Below are 16263 nucleotides of genomic sequence, written 5' to 3' on the forward strand. Positions count from 1 at the left end.
TCCAAATAGCTAGTTAAAGCTTCTTCTAATTTTCCAGCCTTTTTATTTGAATTGGTATAGTACTTCAGTGTTTCATTTCTTCTAATCACCTCTGAGTACATTTGATTTCGTTTTCCTCTATATTACAGTGTACCAAAGCTGAAGCCTGAGCTGCTTTTGCTGATCATTTGCATGATTCTTCCCAGCCAGTGTTTTCTCTTCACTTTTTCTGGTTAATTTTCAGGTTCCCTAAATTTCTTCTTTGCTGACATCCAAGCAGTGTACTTGCCATTAACTGAATTTTGCTGAAGCTCTTATTTCTCAGTTTGTTTTCACATTGGAAGAGCTGAAATTTAGCTGCTGATCCATGTTGAGCCATCTTGGAGGCCCCATTTTGGAACATGATTGATATATTATGTAATTATACCTGTTAACTATGACTGTGAGCAAATCTGTTAATCAGACACTGCTCCTGGTTTGCCTCTAAAAAGGAATACGTTTGAATAGTGTGCTTATCCAGTTAACGAATAAATTAAAATAAAAGCAGAAATTTATATTTTTGTCTGATAAATATTTAATAGTCTTCCTGAATATGTATAAAATGGTATTACCTTTGACACCTCCAAAAGCAAAAATGTTTCATTCTGCAAGGTATATAATGTTCAGGGATTAACCAAGAGTTTTTTTTAATTGCATGCCAGCTTGTAGCCTTAATAAATGTGCTTGTTCTTTTTCCTTTTTAAAATTCTAGCACATCTCAGTTTCATAAAATAATTAAATTATTTACTTAAAACTGCAGACTATAATATACATTGTGTATGCCTTGCTAGAATTATATTTTTGTCAGCGCCTCTACAGCTGGGACAGTTTCCACCCCTAAATTTTGTCTGCCATTTTTTCTCTGAGAAGAACCATCCATTTGAATCCTAATATAAGAATTTAACGAATAATGAAACTCAATAATTATATGTCATTAATATGATTATTATTCTCTACACACAAAAAACATGCTGGAATAATTAGTGTCCATAAATCTGATTACAGTTGTTTCTTTTCTGGCAATGGAAATCATCCTTACATATTTTCTTTCTCATTAGGGAAAGATCTCCTGCTTTTCAATTATATTAATCAAGTCACAGGCTCTTATAAGGACATTTGCTGCTTTTGTTTATGTAAAGTATTCCATGATAAACATTTTAATGATCAAAATTTTTCATGTTCCATGTAAAAAATGGAAAGAAATGAATGAAATAAGAAAGTGATAATGTTTTATGATGATTAACAGAAAACCTGTAGAGAGACCGTTAATTAGGCAGAGATACAACAGAACAGCTTAGATATATTCTAGAGATTTGCAAATGCACATATAGTGCAACTCATTTTGAAAGTTGTCAGCTGAAGTGTTGCACCACTAATGAAAACACAGGTTAGAAAATTTTAAGTTTGTACATACTTTCTTTATTATTCTGCTGACTTGAAAAAGGTGAGTTTAACAAACACACACACTGCTTTCAGTGAAGCATTATTATTACTGTGGTGTAACACATACAATTCTAAACACTTTGTTGCTACATATTTCTAATACATATTACAGTGTTATAAAACACAGTACTAGACTGGCAAAGGAGATGTGCACATTCTAATAACAGCTAAAACACTTTTACTGAGAAGTGCTGAAATGTACCATTTATGCTGTAGCATGTATTACTTTCAATCTATTACATAACTTGCTTAAAAATTAAGATAATGTCTTTCTATATTACTGTTGCAGTATTCTTCACAGTAGGGCTCTTCAGCCAAGCATAGCCCAACATTCGGAGAGTATATCAAAGCCTTTAGATCTTGCATGTGTGGTATGTCACACTTATGCTCCCTGAACAGGACATAGGGCATAATAGTGACATGCAGATGCAGTTACCCAGAACGTTACCATCAGTCCAAAGACCATCACTGCTCTTTGTTCTGAAAGCGTTTTTGCTGTACTGAATACCTAGCCATCAGATAAGTACCTCGATGGGGTCTTTTTTGTGTTTTTCTTTGGTCTTTTTCTTTTTTTGTTAGCAAGAGTTTATATCATTCAAGAAGGGAAAATGTCCATGTGAGCGATAGATTCACCATAAAGATCATCACGAACAGTGTCTTTGTTTGTCGGAGTGCTTCCCATGACCATACGTCTTGTAGTATTTTCAAAGCATTTGTACCTAAGACTCTTAGAATTCATTTGTCTTCCCTAGCTATATATCTTGAGAACCAGAGGCTTGAACTGTTAACCCAAGGTAGTGTAGTGGAATCTTTTAACCCTGAAGTTCTGTTAAGCAAGAAGAAAGCTGGATTCTTTGGCCGTCCAGCCCACACCACACATCCGATCTCTCTAGAAATGGGTGAAATACATATATAAGTACATATATAATGTGTGGAATAAGATATTTATTGCTTTACATCTACTGTGTGCCGAGATGATTTTACCACGTTTTATATTTTTTCTGTGATAGTGTAAATGTTTTGTAGCTATACTCAGTTTTACCTGAATTTTTATGTTTTATGCTTTTAAACAGTGTATGTTCCGATTGCTAATTGTATATATCTGTCTGTGACATTTTATTTTCAGACACTTGTGATAGGCTGCTGTGGATTTAAATGTGTAGAGTCTCTCCACTTTTGTAAGGTCTGAAGAAGTGGTTTGGGGTTTGGTTACCGTGAAAGTTTTTACCTTTACTTTATTTCTTTGTTTTTACCTTCGGTATGCTATATACTTCAGCTCCTGTGGTGGCCACATGAGTTTATTTGTTCTCTTTAGACACTATTATAGCTACTTTTAAGTGTCGTGATTCTCAGCCTCCTGCTCAAAAGAAACCTGACAAATTCTATAAGGTTCCTGAGGATTGTCAATTATTTAAATGTCCCTCTGGTGACCCTGCTGTGGTGTCAGTCTCTTCTGACAAGTCTTTTAAACTTTTGCCCTCTTCCAAACTTTTGCATTCGGATAAGGATAGTAGGGCAATGAAGAGAATTTGTAAGAAGGTTTATACTGCCTTTACATTGGCCTGTAGGGCCATCACTTATAAGGCCCACATGACCAGATGTACTCTGGCCTTGATTGCTCTGTCTTGTCAAGTTTTCAATCTCTTGCCCCCCCCCATCCCTCAGCCAGGCTTTCCCTCTGTTTTCCAAACAGACAAATCAACACCTCAGATTTTGGGGGTTTATCTGTCAACTGCCAGGGTTACTTCATGGTGTGGAAGGCTCTGCCTTCTTTTTCAGGGATTCCCCAACCTCTTTTGCAACAACTTTCTCATTTCTCAGAGGCCCTTGGGTTCTTGTTGGACCAGATAACTATTCAACCTGTCCCTCCTTTACAAACAGAAAAGAGATTTTACTCCAGGATGTTCGTGGCCTCTTGAAAAGAGGGCACTTGGAGACCTCTTCTGGCTATGTCCTTGTTCAACATCTTTCTAAATGTTCCTTCTTTTCAGATGCTTATTTTTCAATCCCTCTTTTTCTACCCTAGGCTTTTCTGGTGTCCTTGGATTTGAAGGATGCTTACCTTCTTATTCCTATTCATCCTTTTTCAGGAAGTTTTTATGTTTCTCTGTTTCTTCTTCTCATTTTCAGTTCTCTACTTTGCCATTTGGCCTATCTACTGCCCCAAGGGTATTCATAAAGTGCCTATCTCCCGTGATTGCCTTTTGCAGCTCCAAGACATTCAGATTTTTCCTTATCTAGATGACCTGTTGCTTCAGGCATCTTCTCCCAGTCACCTGTTACAAGATCTAGAAGTCACCATATTTCTCCTCCAAAGTATGGGGTTCATTATCAACTTTCAAAAGTCTGTCCTGAATCTCTGTCATAATCACGTGAATCTAGGTTGCAGGATTCAGACAGTGCCAGTGATGGCTTCTCTTCTACCTCCACAAGTTCTATCTTTGACACCTTTCTTTCACTCTCTTCTTCCTCTGCCTGCTATTCCAGCCAGAGAGTTTCTTCAAGCCTTGGTATTCATGGCCTCTTCTATTCCAATGCTCCCTCTTGCCAGACTGCACATGCGGAACTTTCAAGGGTACCTCAAGTCAGTTTGGCTTCAGTATTGCCACCCTCTGGATTTCAGTGTGCCTGTCCTTCCTTGTCCAAAACAGGAATTTGAATGGCAGATTCAGCAAGTTTCCCTCAACCAGTGTCTACTTTTTCAGCTTCTTTTTTTTCTCAAGAACATTTCACCGATGCTTCAGACATGGGGTGGGGGGCTTCCTGTGGTCATCTTAAAGTTCAAGGTCTTTGCCCCACATCAGTGGTCAGACTATATCAGCAGCAAAGATATGAGAGGTCTGATTCTGGACCTTCAAGTTTTTGACCCTATGCTATCTGCAGGCACTCTGAAGGTTTACACTGACAAAATTACAGAGATGTGGTATGTCAACAAACAGGAGGGCACAAAGTCTTATTTTCTCTGTAGGGATCTGGCTCTCAGTTATCAGTTAACTCTTCAGGCAGTGTATATTCCCTCAGAGCACAATCTAGTGGCATTCACCTTGAGCTGGTCCAAAACACAGGCTCACGAATGGATGCTTCAGAGACAAGTTTCTGGACATAGTCTATCAGTGGGGTATTCCTAAGGTAGATCTTTGTGCCACCCCTCTGAAAAGGCAGCTCCTTCTTTTCTGTTCCAGAGTGCTTTGCCATCTGGTGTGGAAAATAGACACCCTTTCTTTCCCTTGGAATGGGATGTTTCTCTATGCCTTCCCTCCCATTTCTCTACTTCCAACAGTCCTGCTGAAGATTCAGCTGGACTCCTCAAAAATCCTGTTAATGACTACCCTTTCACCAAGGCAGCACTTATTCCTCCTCTTAATCTACCTGACTAGGGGCAATCATCACAAGTTACCTCACCAGTTGGACCTCCTCACACAAGACAAGGGTTCGCTAACTCTTCAACTGACACTGTGTGTGTCAGGGTTTTGATCCCTTTTAGGCACCTGTTTTTTGAGGATGTGCTCAGGTTTTTACAGGAGGCAGGAAAACCTGCATCCAAAAAGTCTTACATGTCCAAATGGAAGTGATTTTCTGTCTGTTGCCATGCTTGTAACCAAGATCCTTGTTTTGTGGGGGTTCCTCTGTTTCTTTCCTATTTGTGTGGGTTACTCCAGTCTGTCTTGACATGTTTTCTGTGAAGGCCCATTTGTTAGTTATTTCTACCTGTTTGCCTTGAATCCTCATTTGGCTTCTCTTAAGTTTCTTAAAGGCCTCCTGCTTCTTAGGTCTCCAAGGAAGCCTATTCTTTTTCTTTGGGACATTAATTTTGATTTAGAAAAATTGACTCAGGCTTCTTTCCAGCCTGCAGGTTCAGCTTCTCTGTAACATTGCACCTGGAAGACTGTTTTATTACTTGCTCTTAGTTCTGCTTGGAGGCTTTCTGAAATTCAGGGCATTATGGCAATCCCTCCTTTTTTTCCCACAGGGACAGTGTCCCTTCATACTAATCCTCCTTTTATGCTCAAGGTTGTTAATGAGTTGTCTTTGAATCAGACAGTTCAGCTCCCTTCATTTTTCACTTTTCCTCAGTCTGCTAGTGAGAGGGTCCTACATACCTTGGATTTGCACAGACAGCTCAATTATCATTTGGATAAAACTAAGGCCATCTGTAAATCTTACCAGCTTTTTATTTCTTTTCATCCCAGGGCAGTGGGTTTGGCTGTTTCTAAGCAAACCATTTCTTCCTGGGTATCTAAGACAAATGTCTGTTTGCTTCTATTATAGCTCACTCTACTAGGGCTGTTGCCTCTTCTGATCCTTTCTTCAAGGGGTTGGACACTAGTTCTATCCTTGAAGCTGTTATTTGGTCTTCAGTGCATTTCTTTACTAAGCATTATAAACTGAATATGGTTTCTATTTCCAGAGAAGGTTTTGCTTGAGCCATTCTTCTTGGGTTTATTGAGGGCTCTTCCCGGCCTTCCACCTCCCAAACCTTTTCTTGAGTTTTTGTAGTTTCTCTGTGGTAAAGAATACTGCAACAGTGATACAGAAGGACATAGTACTGTTGTGTAAAATCATACCATAACAGTAGATGTCCTTCTCTTCACTGTTGTGATATTCACTCCCTGCCTCTTTCTTTTGGATTTTGTTTCCCTTCTTGGCCAAGGGTCTCCCTTTTCCATCTGCATTTTCTCCTTCTGGATGTACATGGCCTTTTTTGTACCATGGAGATTACTCCCTTCTAGGGCAGTTCATTTTTGGGTAACTGCACCTGTATGTCACCTTTATGCCCTACGCCCTGCACAGGAAGCATATGTGTGATGTACAATGCATGCATGATCTAAAGGCTCTGGTATACTGGACGGATGTTGGGCTATCTTTGGCAGGAGGTCTCTACTGTGAGAAATACTGCAACAGTGAAGAGAAGGACATCTACTGTTATGGTAAGATTTTACAGAACTCTACTTTATTTTCAGTGACTTTCTTGAAAATTAAGATGCTATTACAGTGGCACAGCTAATTCTTATATGACTGTAGGATATAGTTAAAAATAACTATATAGCACAGAAACATGGAATTGTCAACAGGTACAGAATTTTTGTTCCACGTAATCTGCCCATCAACCAATTTCCATGCCTTTTGGGTAAGTACAGATTATTTTAACCAAGAACATTCTTAAATATTGATGTTATTTTAAATGCAATAATTTCTTACTAAAGACTGACCTAGTCATCTGCAATCCTTTTTTTATGAAAATAATGTCTCACAGTACCTTCTCTAAGTCTCCTTACTTGTATCTTCAAATCATGCCCTCTTGTTTTCAAGCATTAAATGAGTTATAATAGACTCAATGTTGCTGTTCCTATGTTATCTAATTTTTGTTTTAATTTCAGCTTCTGTGGAATGTTCCTCGTCAATCTGAGAATGGCTTAAAATTCAAATATACTCTTAAGATATAGAACATGAATATATAATATAATGGCAGCTATGATGCTCACAAAAAGTATAATCCTTTTTGGTAATTAACATTATACCTTTAAAGTACTATAAATTACAGCAAAATCATTCCTTAAGCCTCCCCCGCATTCTAACTACATAAAACAAGTGGCACCAGATACCTCATTTATGTAGTTTGAGATATACCAAACATGTTCATAAATACCAAATAATTACACAGAATAAATAAATATATTAATAAACAGTATTGTATACTATATTGATGTTTAAAATATTTTTTCATATTAATTGCAACAAAACAGAAAGTGAAGGACATGACAGCTCAACTAATTTCTTCCCTTGAAATAGTATAAATATCATTTCTTAATATTTCTACAGTTTGCCAAACAAAACTCTTCCTTCCAAGTCATTAAAATTATATTTTAAATAACACAAATAAATCCTACTTCATAATGAGCCACTTCTCATAAACAAACCTTATGTAGTTATGACATCTTGTCATCTTTGGTGATTCTTTAACATATTCTCTTGGGTACTTCTTATGAGTATTACATACAAACTTCTCTCACCTTCACATTTTACACAACCTCAGTGCATTTAACTGAATTTAATATGTTATTCACTATATATATATATATATATATATATATATATATGTATATATATATATATATTTATATGAGAATATCTGTTCTGTTCTACAGCAGATGTATGGGATTCATATCAATACTGATACATTTTCCATTCGTCAGTCTGCTATACAGAGCAGAAACAAGTATATCCATTCTTCTAAATCACTTAAAATAATCTGGCATTATTGCACCTCCTCAGCAGCTACATTTAAGCAATGGCTATAGCAAATGTTCTGCCTATGCTGATTCTGCTTTGTCTTTTAAACAACATCTCTAGTTATCAGCATTTCAAACGTGAAGATCTTAACTAGAAATTCAAAACTCTGACATCTTCTGCAGCATTATAGTTAATGTTTTCATATAATATTTTAATAAAAACATTCAGAGTGAGTGTGGACAGTAAAGCATCCTTTTATACATGTATGTAGTAGATGCATGTGTTTTAAATGTGATGTTCTCCATACACTTTTATGTACTACAGCAATTGTGATCTAACAAAGCAACTAAATGGCCTAGGAGATAATCCCTCATAACATCTGTGAAATAAATTTGGGGGTGAACATTGAATTCCAATGTATTCCTTTAGCAGTTTACTAATCATTTTAATATGTAAATTGGAGTAGTCATCAACAAATAAAATCCCTGTGTCTCAATTTCAGCTATATTTCAAATCTTTGCCTTGTTTTCCATCTAACAGACATTTTGTCTTTAAGACACTTACCTCTCAAGCGTAATAACTGTAACACTTATTTACAACTTTATTTTTCCTAGGTGTCTTGGAATTAAAAGCAGAAGTACAATCTCAGCAACATATTAACTACCAGTTTTACTTTATACTCTGTGTGACTCCACTAACCCATAGTTTAAATTCTTCAGAATATTATTAACATAAAAGAGTGTAGCCAAATGGATCCTGTTTAAAGCATCTACCCATGAGCAGCCAACAGAAAACAGATAAAGAAAATTCATTGAACCATCCATAAATAAAATAAAATAAAAACATAGCATAAAAGGATAAAGGCATTTTTTTCACAGATAACTCCACCTGTACCCACATATGGGAGGTTCACCTCAATATCCCCTTATTTATATCTACTAACACCATGGTCACGCAACTGGCGAACATATAAAAATCAGTCCCCTCTTTCCAAAAGAGAAACAATTGCTTACTCAGCTGTGATGTCACAGGTACCATTAAATAATGCAAACCCATTCTGAACTTGCATGTTTGGGGAGCTGGGATTACTAGGTATACAAGAGAACGTTATAATCTGTCAAAAAGTAGAATTTCTGGAGTAAACAGACTAACCTGACATGCTCTACTCAGTTATTGAATTTGGATTAGTTACACTTCCCCATAGCCACATTACCTAAGCACAGAATATTTCCTCACTGTCTTTCACTCTCTGTGTTCCTTTAACTGCCTGAGGTGCATAAAAAAGTAGCAAGATTGGAAATGTGAGCTTGGTATTACCCAGCAATATATGGCGACCTTCTTGGGGTCCATAAGTGGGAGCACATGCACCAGCGATAAGGATTTGAGACATTGTGCTGATACAAGTGTTATATCCACTTCCAAGAGGTGGATTTAGGGCTAAACATCAAATCTCTCCCTTTACCGGCATGAGGATAGTGTAGTACAGAATCTAATAGCTGCAGTGCTGATATGGTAGTTATGTGTGTGTGTGTGTGTGTGTGTGTAGATATATATATATATATATATATATATATATATATATATATATATATATATATATATATAAAATGTTTAAAAATGTTATACCATATTTTGTGCTAGTTTAAATAAAAATTTGAAAGGAGATGGATAGAACACTTACATGCAGGACTGAATTCAGCTCATGGTAGCCTAGGCAGCCAGCTAGAACCTGGTGCTGACTGGGGGCCTGGCCATTCAACTTTAATTTAAAGAAAATCAAATTTTCTGACATTAATTTAAAAAATTTCCCACGCCCAATATTGCTCTTAGAAAGATTATTTCCTGTTCTTTGTGCCAGCACCAGTCTCTTTCAATTGCAGATGCTTTGAGACAATGAAATGAGAGCTGGCACACAATGCAAACGAGAGACTTCTAGGAATTGGTGTGTGATTCAAACTCTTGCACAGAGTGTGCAACTGAGTATCGAATAGAATGGGATATGGAATTTCTTCTTTTTTTTTTTTTTTTTTTGCAGAGATGGAGGTTGAATATTTTTCCCCAGCATTATGAGTACAAACCAATCATTGTTGCAGCATTAGGAGAAAGGAGAAAGACAAGCTGAATAGGTATTAGGCATGTGAACCTTTTTTGCTGCAGCATTAAGGGGAAAAGGAGTGGAAGTATGTAGGGATGGATGCATTTCTTTTTTCAGTATTAGGGGACCAGTGAGCCAACCAACTCTTTTGTAGAAGTGTGTGTGTGTGTGTGTGTGTGTGTGTGTGTGTGTGTGTGTGTGTGTACATGTGTGTGTGCACGCATGCAAACCACATCTAGGTGACACTGTCTAGTTAAGTGACTTGCTCAGAGTCGCACTGAATCTAACCTTGTACCTTGGGTACAGGAAGCAAGAGCATTAATCTTCCACACTGACTTTCAGACATTCAGTAACCTTTTTTATTTGATAAATTACTCAGGATTACAATCAGTCAATGTCAGTCATCTGAGTTTCACAGTTATTTTGGTTCACAAAATATGCTTTGATGTAAAATCTGTTTTGCTATTTTTAAGTGATTTAGAGTGGCCGGCTCATATCTGTCTCCAGTTTTATAGAACATCTCTGATTTTACCTCATATTTATACCTTGTCCTTGAGCAAGTCACTTAATCAGACAATGCTTTGGGGCAACTGGAAATGTGGGCTAGGCTCTTCTCTTCAATGGCTTCCTAAAATGCAAGCCTAGTAGCTACCTATGAACCCACCTATCTGTTTAACAGGCAGCATTCAGTAAAATGGCAGGGTTCCATTTCACCTTACCCATTAACAGATCTGTTCCTCAAAGAACCATTCTAGGTCCCCTATCTTTAATATCTTCATAAATAATCTGTTCAAAATGGTGTCGCTTTAGTCTCTGCTATCTCTGGTTGCCTTACTAACTTTCATGGTAAAGGTAGATTTAAAATATGCTTACCACAACATTCCCACTGATGAGTACACCAGGTGTTTTTTTTTTCTAAAAGATTCTCTGTATTGGGCTAACATTATCAGTTCTCTGTCTTTCCCATTGGACTATCCTCTTCTTTCGGCTTTTCCCAGTTAGGGGTCATCAAAGCAGATCACCTGTCCACTCATGATTGCCAGTGGAGTTTTATAGTGTTGAGTTGCCAGCCCGGCGCCCAACCTTCCACAGAAGGAACACAGACACGCACACCCAGGGCCCATTTAGAGTGTCCAATCCACCTACAGCATGTCTTTGGGATGTGGGAGGAAACCAGAGCACCCAGAGGAAATTCATGTGACCACAGGGAGGCCATGCAGACTCAACACAGAAGGCACCCCAGCCAAAGATCGAACCGGAGAACCTCTTGCTATGAGGCGTCCCATTGGACTATCTATAGCTCCAAATTTATTTCCAAAGTATCTGGCTCCAGTAACTGCGTAATGCAGATTCCAAGGCATTCCCATTTTTCCTTATTTGACAATTGCCTTATTTTTTTAGACACTTTTCCAGTTGTTAAGCATCCTAAGGAAGAGTTCAGAATCTTCTACTCAGTCTGGAGGTTTTCAAATGATTTTGCAGAAATCTTCTCTCAATGTGTCTTACAGAATTGTTTTCCTGGATTGTCTTTTTAGAGTCTGTCCTAGGAAGAGCTATACTTCCTGCAGACAAAGTAGAAATGTTCTGAAAGCTCTTGCCAAGTTTCATCTGCCAGGGAATTTCTCTGGATACCTGGATACTTGGCTTTCATGATTATTGTGATTCCCATAGCCAGACTCAAATGAGAAACAAATCAGTGGTACCTCAGGTCAGTCAGTCAGCACTCATCACCTTCACCCTTTATCTTTTCATATCCATATTTTGAGATCTTTAGGAAGGGATGTTCTCTGGTGGGTAGACCATTTCTGTCAGACTACAGGTCTCCCATTCTCCCTTCTACCCCACTACAGTCTGTCAAAACAGATGGATCAGGCATGGCTTGGGGAGCTGTTTCAAAAGAAGTAAAAGTGTAAGGTATGTGGAACAAACAAGACATGCAAAAGCACATAAAGGTCAAAAGATGTTGGCTGTAATAAATGTTTTGAAAGCCCTAAATCAATTCTGGTCTCTTTTCATGCACAAAATTATAGTGATGTGATACGTAAACCAACATGGGGCCCGAGATTTTACTCCCTTTGCAGACTTGCTCTGATACCCTAGGAGTCTTAGCTCAGTTTGACTCTTCAGACTTACATCCATCTCATCAGAGAAATATCATTGCTACAGACAAGCTAAGAAAAAACAGGCCAGACCTTACAAAAGGACACATCAACCTACAGTCTACCAAAAAGTGATCTAACTGTGGGGATCATCTCAACTAGATCTTTTTGTCCCCTCTCAAAACAGACTACAAAACTTCTGATCCTGGATTCCTGGCAAACACACCTGGAATTCAGATGCTTTCTTATTCCCATGGACAGGAATGTACCTATATGCTTTTCCACCCTTTCCACTAATATCCAGGGTTCTTCTAGTGACCAAAAAGGACTACTTAAAGATTGTGGTGGTAAACCCCTTTTGGCCCAGGTAACAGTGGATGTGCTTCATATTGATCACTGCTGCAGTACCCTAAGTGATATGGGTTATATCTTCCATAGGATACAACAACTTGCCAGCTTTCAAAGCTTCAGGGTACCTTCCACATGCCAAAACCATTTACCTGAACTGACTAAAAAGGCAGGATTGGGTTCATACCACTCAACCGCTAAGCACAAGAAATCTGGACAAAGACAGAAGTAATGGGAAGACAAAGGCCCAAAAATATGGACAGATTTTAAATATTGCTCCTATAAACTTAGAAAGTTGCTAGAATAACAGATATTGCATTATTATGTATTTTCTGAAGGAAATGAAGTCAGAAATTCAAATGTATGTCATTATTTAGTATTATTTAGTTACTTCAATCCTCGATGATTTGCAAAAAAAACACACATTTTTATAAGGAACAGGCCAAAAATGTGAGGCACAAATCTGGACATTTTGCAAATATCTGGAAAGTTAAGAGGTGTGTTTGGGTGCCAAGTCATTCAGAGCTTTCCTGTCACCAAGAAGAGTGCTTCTGTGCTGGGTCTCTAGGTCTCTAGGATAGGCCATCAGCTAACACTGTTCCATTACTGGGCAGATAAGTTTCCTTTGGAGAAAGCGTTCCACATTACTTTTAAAGTTATTTTAATTAAGAGTCTTTGAAAAACAACTCATTTTAAGCTAGGAAAACAAAATATTTTCCTTGACCGTCTCCTGCCTTTTATGTACATTTAAATGGGAGTACACTTGTTTACTTTTGTGTTAAGTTGTTGAAAAACTAATATTTCTGTGGAAAAATTGTGTTATTTTACTTTTTGTGTCTGGGGAAGTGTTTGAAGTGATTTTTACTTTGTTTTATTTTTCTGGAAACATTTTACTTTTATGCTACTTTCATGCTTTACCAACTACTGCTGCTAAGCTTCCCAAGGAAACAACCATGTTTTTTGGACTGACCTTGGAACTATTTACTGGTCCCTCTGTCCGATCTTCTTTCAGCCACAAAAAAGAGAAAGAAAAAGTTAATCACAGCAAGCTGTTGATTTGCCAAAGCCACCAGTGGGTAATTCCACTGTGACCAGTGCTAGTTCCTTGAACCACTCTTTTTGCTTGGATCCCTCTGTCGTTGTCCATGCAGCCACCATGGACTGGGGGTTAGCCACATCCTCTGTGGCTGTTTGGGTCCCTCACTTGATAGGGGAGAACCACTCTTGTTGGTCATGGAAGAAGGGCAAGTAATGTGCCCCTGCTTAGCCAGAATGTAATGCCCATCCTCGAGGAAGCTATTGCTGGCAATACTAGGTCTGCTTGCCCTAACAAGACAGAATATTAAACACTTAGCTTCTCCTGCATCAGTTTCTTTGGACAGGAATTATTTATTGGACTTGGATCAGGGTATTGCAGAGACTATTGATCTTTCTTGTAAGGTAGTTTCTAGTAAAAGTAAGAGATTCCTCTTTCCATTAAGAGGTTTATGATTTAGAATCAGTAAGAGAATGTGAAGAATCAGTAAGAGAATGTGAAGGAACAGATGCTGTTTTTCTTCAGGTTTTTGATTCAGACTGAGTAGAGTTTGGCTTCTGAATATTCCTGTGAGTGATTCTCTTTTTCTGAAAGTATATCTTGGATGAACCAGTGTTTCACTGGAGGACATGTTTGTTACAGCCTGTGGTTTCCCTGACAGCCAATCTGCTGCTCTTAAGAAAGCAGACAGAATGCATAAGTTCCTCAGTCTTTAAACATTTTTACACTAATCCCAGAACTGATCCAGCAGCTATAGCTTTAGTTAATCCAGATGCTGCCAAGCATTTTTGCTATTTCTAATCCTTCTCCTCCTAATAAGGATAGTAAAACTATGAATACGTTTGGAGAAAAACTTTGAGTCTTAGAATTTTACATTTTCAGGTTTGCATTCTGAAGTTAATCTTGACAAATTGTGAAAGTATGAGGAATGTTTTAGTTACAGTCTCCTCTTGTTAGGAAAAATCTGCTTTTTGTTGTTTAGGTTCTTCTGTTTCTTGGGTCATTGGACATTGTTTGAAGTGTGTTTGATTCTACAGATACAGCTTCCAGGGATTATCACCAATTTTACTGTTTGAGAAGGTTTGCCTGGTTGCTTTCTTTCATAACCTCTTGGAAGAGGTTAAAATGAGATTTTGAATTCCATTTTGGATAGAGATTTAGTTTTTGGTCCCTCTGCTGTAGAGGTTAGCAAAAAGTTTAACGAGAGAGGCAAGGTAGTTCAGGGACACTCTCCTATTTTTCGGCCCTCCATCTCAAAATTCAACAAGGGACTTTTTTTGCTCCCTCATCCAGTTTTGGCAAGAAACAAAATAAACAATCTCAGTAGTATGATGGAAGCAGACATTTAAAAAGCAATGACAGGGAGGATGAAAAAAAAGCAGGACACCTCCCAAAAAAGGACAGGCAAACAAGACAGAATGCCTATGTAAGTGACCTTCTACCCTCCTTCCACTGTAGCAGTCCCTTATACTTCCCAGAAAGTCTTAGTCTCCATTTATTCCCTTGGCAATAGATTTGTCAAATATGTCTAGAATATGATTAATTTATGATACAAACAGCAGTAGGAGGAAATTCATCTTTCAGGGGATTCTCCCTCATCCATCAGACCAAACCCTTCCCCTCCCTCCTGTCCTTCATCATATGTTAATTCAAGGGGTAATAGAGGGTGTTTCTCCTTCCCACTTATTGAAAAGATGTTAATAAAGAATGATTTTAGTACTAAAGAAAGGATTTCTGGAGACGTCTGGATCAATCTTTCTTTGATCAGCTTGTGATATTGCCTAAGTTCAAACTGCCTTTACTTCAGAACTTGTTTCCTCTTTTTCCTCATTTGAGTTTTTTATTAACCTTAAAATTAAAAAAAAAGCAAATCATCACATTCCTATTCATTCACATTTCAGGTGTTTCTTAAGGTATTGTATGTACAAATCACAATATTAGTTCCCTGCCTAAACCTTTGGGCTATCCATTGCTCCAGGAGTGTTTACAAAGTGTCTAGCTGCTGTCATAGGTCATTGCAGGCTACATTGTATCCGCGTTTTTCCATATTTAGATGATGTACTTATCTCTGCAAAGTAGTTTTCAAAGTATCAGGAATGTCTGTCCTGGGTAAGACATCTACACAGGCTAGGATTTTAAGAGTACATTCAAAAGTCTTTTTTTGACTCCATCTCACATGATTGTGTATCTGGGGTGCCTGCTAGATATCTCAGTGCAAAGAGCTTTTCTTCCACAGGAAAAAAACAGATGTATATTTAGATCTAGTCCAGTGGACTTCCACTCAAACTCCTATCTCAGTGAGGGAATACCCCATGATACTAGGTCTCATGGCATCCAGGATTCTCAAGGTACCTCTTGCAAGACTCCTCATGAGAAAGATACAATGGTAACTGAAGTCTCATTAGTCCCAGCATTAACACTCATTGTGTTTTCAAATTTCAGTTCTGGGGTTTGTGAAAAGGAAAATTTCACGGTGGAGGTATCAGATATCCCTGAATCCAGGTCTCCCTTTCTCCCCTCTTCCTCCGAAGCAGTCAGTCACTGCAGACACCTTGGACTTTGCTTGGGGAGTGGTGTCAAGGGGAATAAAAGTGTAGTGTCAGACAAAAGTACACAATCATAAAGGAGATGTTACTCATATAAAGGCTGTCAGATATTCACATTATCTGTGCTTTTCAGGAACTATTTAAGTAGTTACAGACAATACCAAAGTGATGTGGCACATAAGCATGGGGAACAAGATATTACCCCGATATAGACTATCCATGATAGCACAGGGTATATCTTTGCACCACTATCTCACTCTGCAGGCATCATACAGTCATTCAGAACAAAACTGTGTGGCAGACTAGCTGAGCAGGACCATGGCAGACTCTCATGAATGGAGAGTGAATCATAGTGTCTTACAGATTTTATTCATCTGTAGGGGATTCCTCCAGTAGACCTTTATGCCACTTTTCCAAACAATCAGCTGGGAAAATTCTGCTTCAGGA

Source organism: Protopterus annectens, chromosome 13.part0, assembly GCF_019279795.1.
Source record: "Protopterus annectens isolate FY-2018-M chromosome 13.part0, PAN1.0, whole genome shotgun sequence".
NCBI classification, from domain to species: domain Eukaryota; kingdom Metazoa; phylum Chordata; order Ceratodontiformes; family Protopteridae; genus Protopterus; species Protopterus annectens.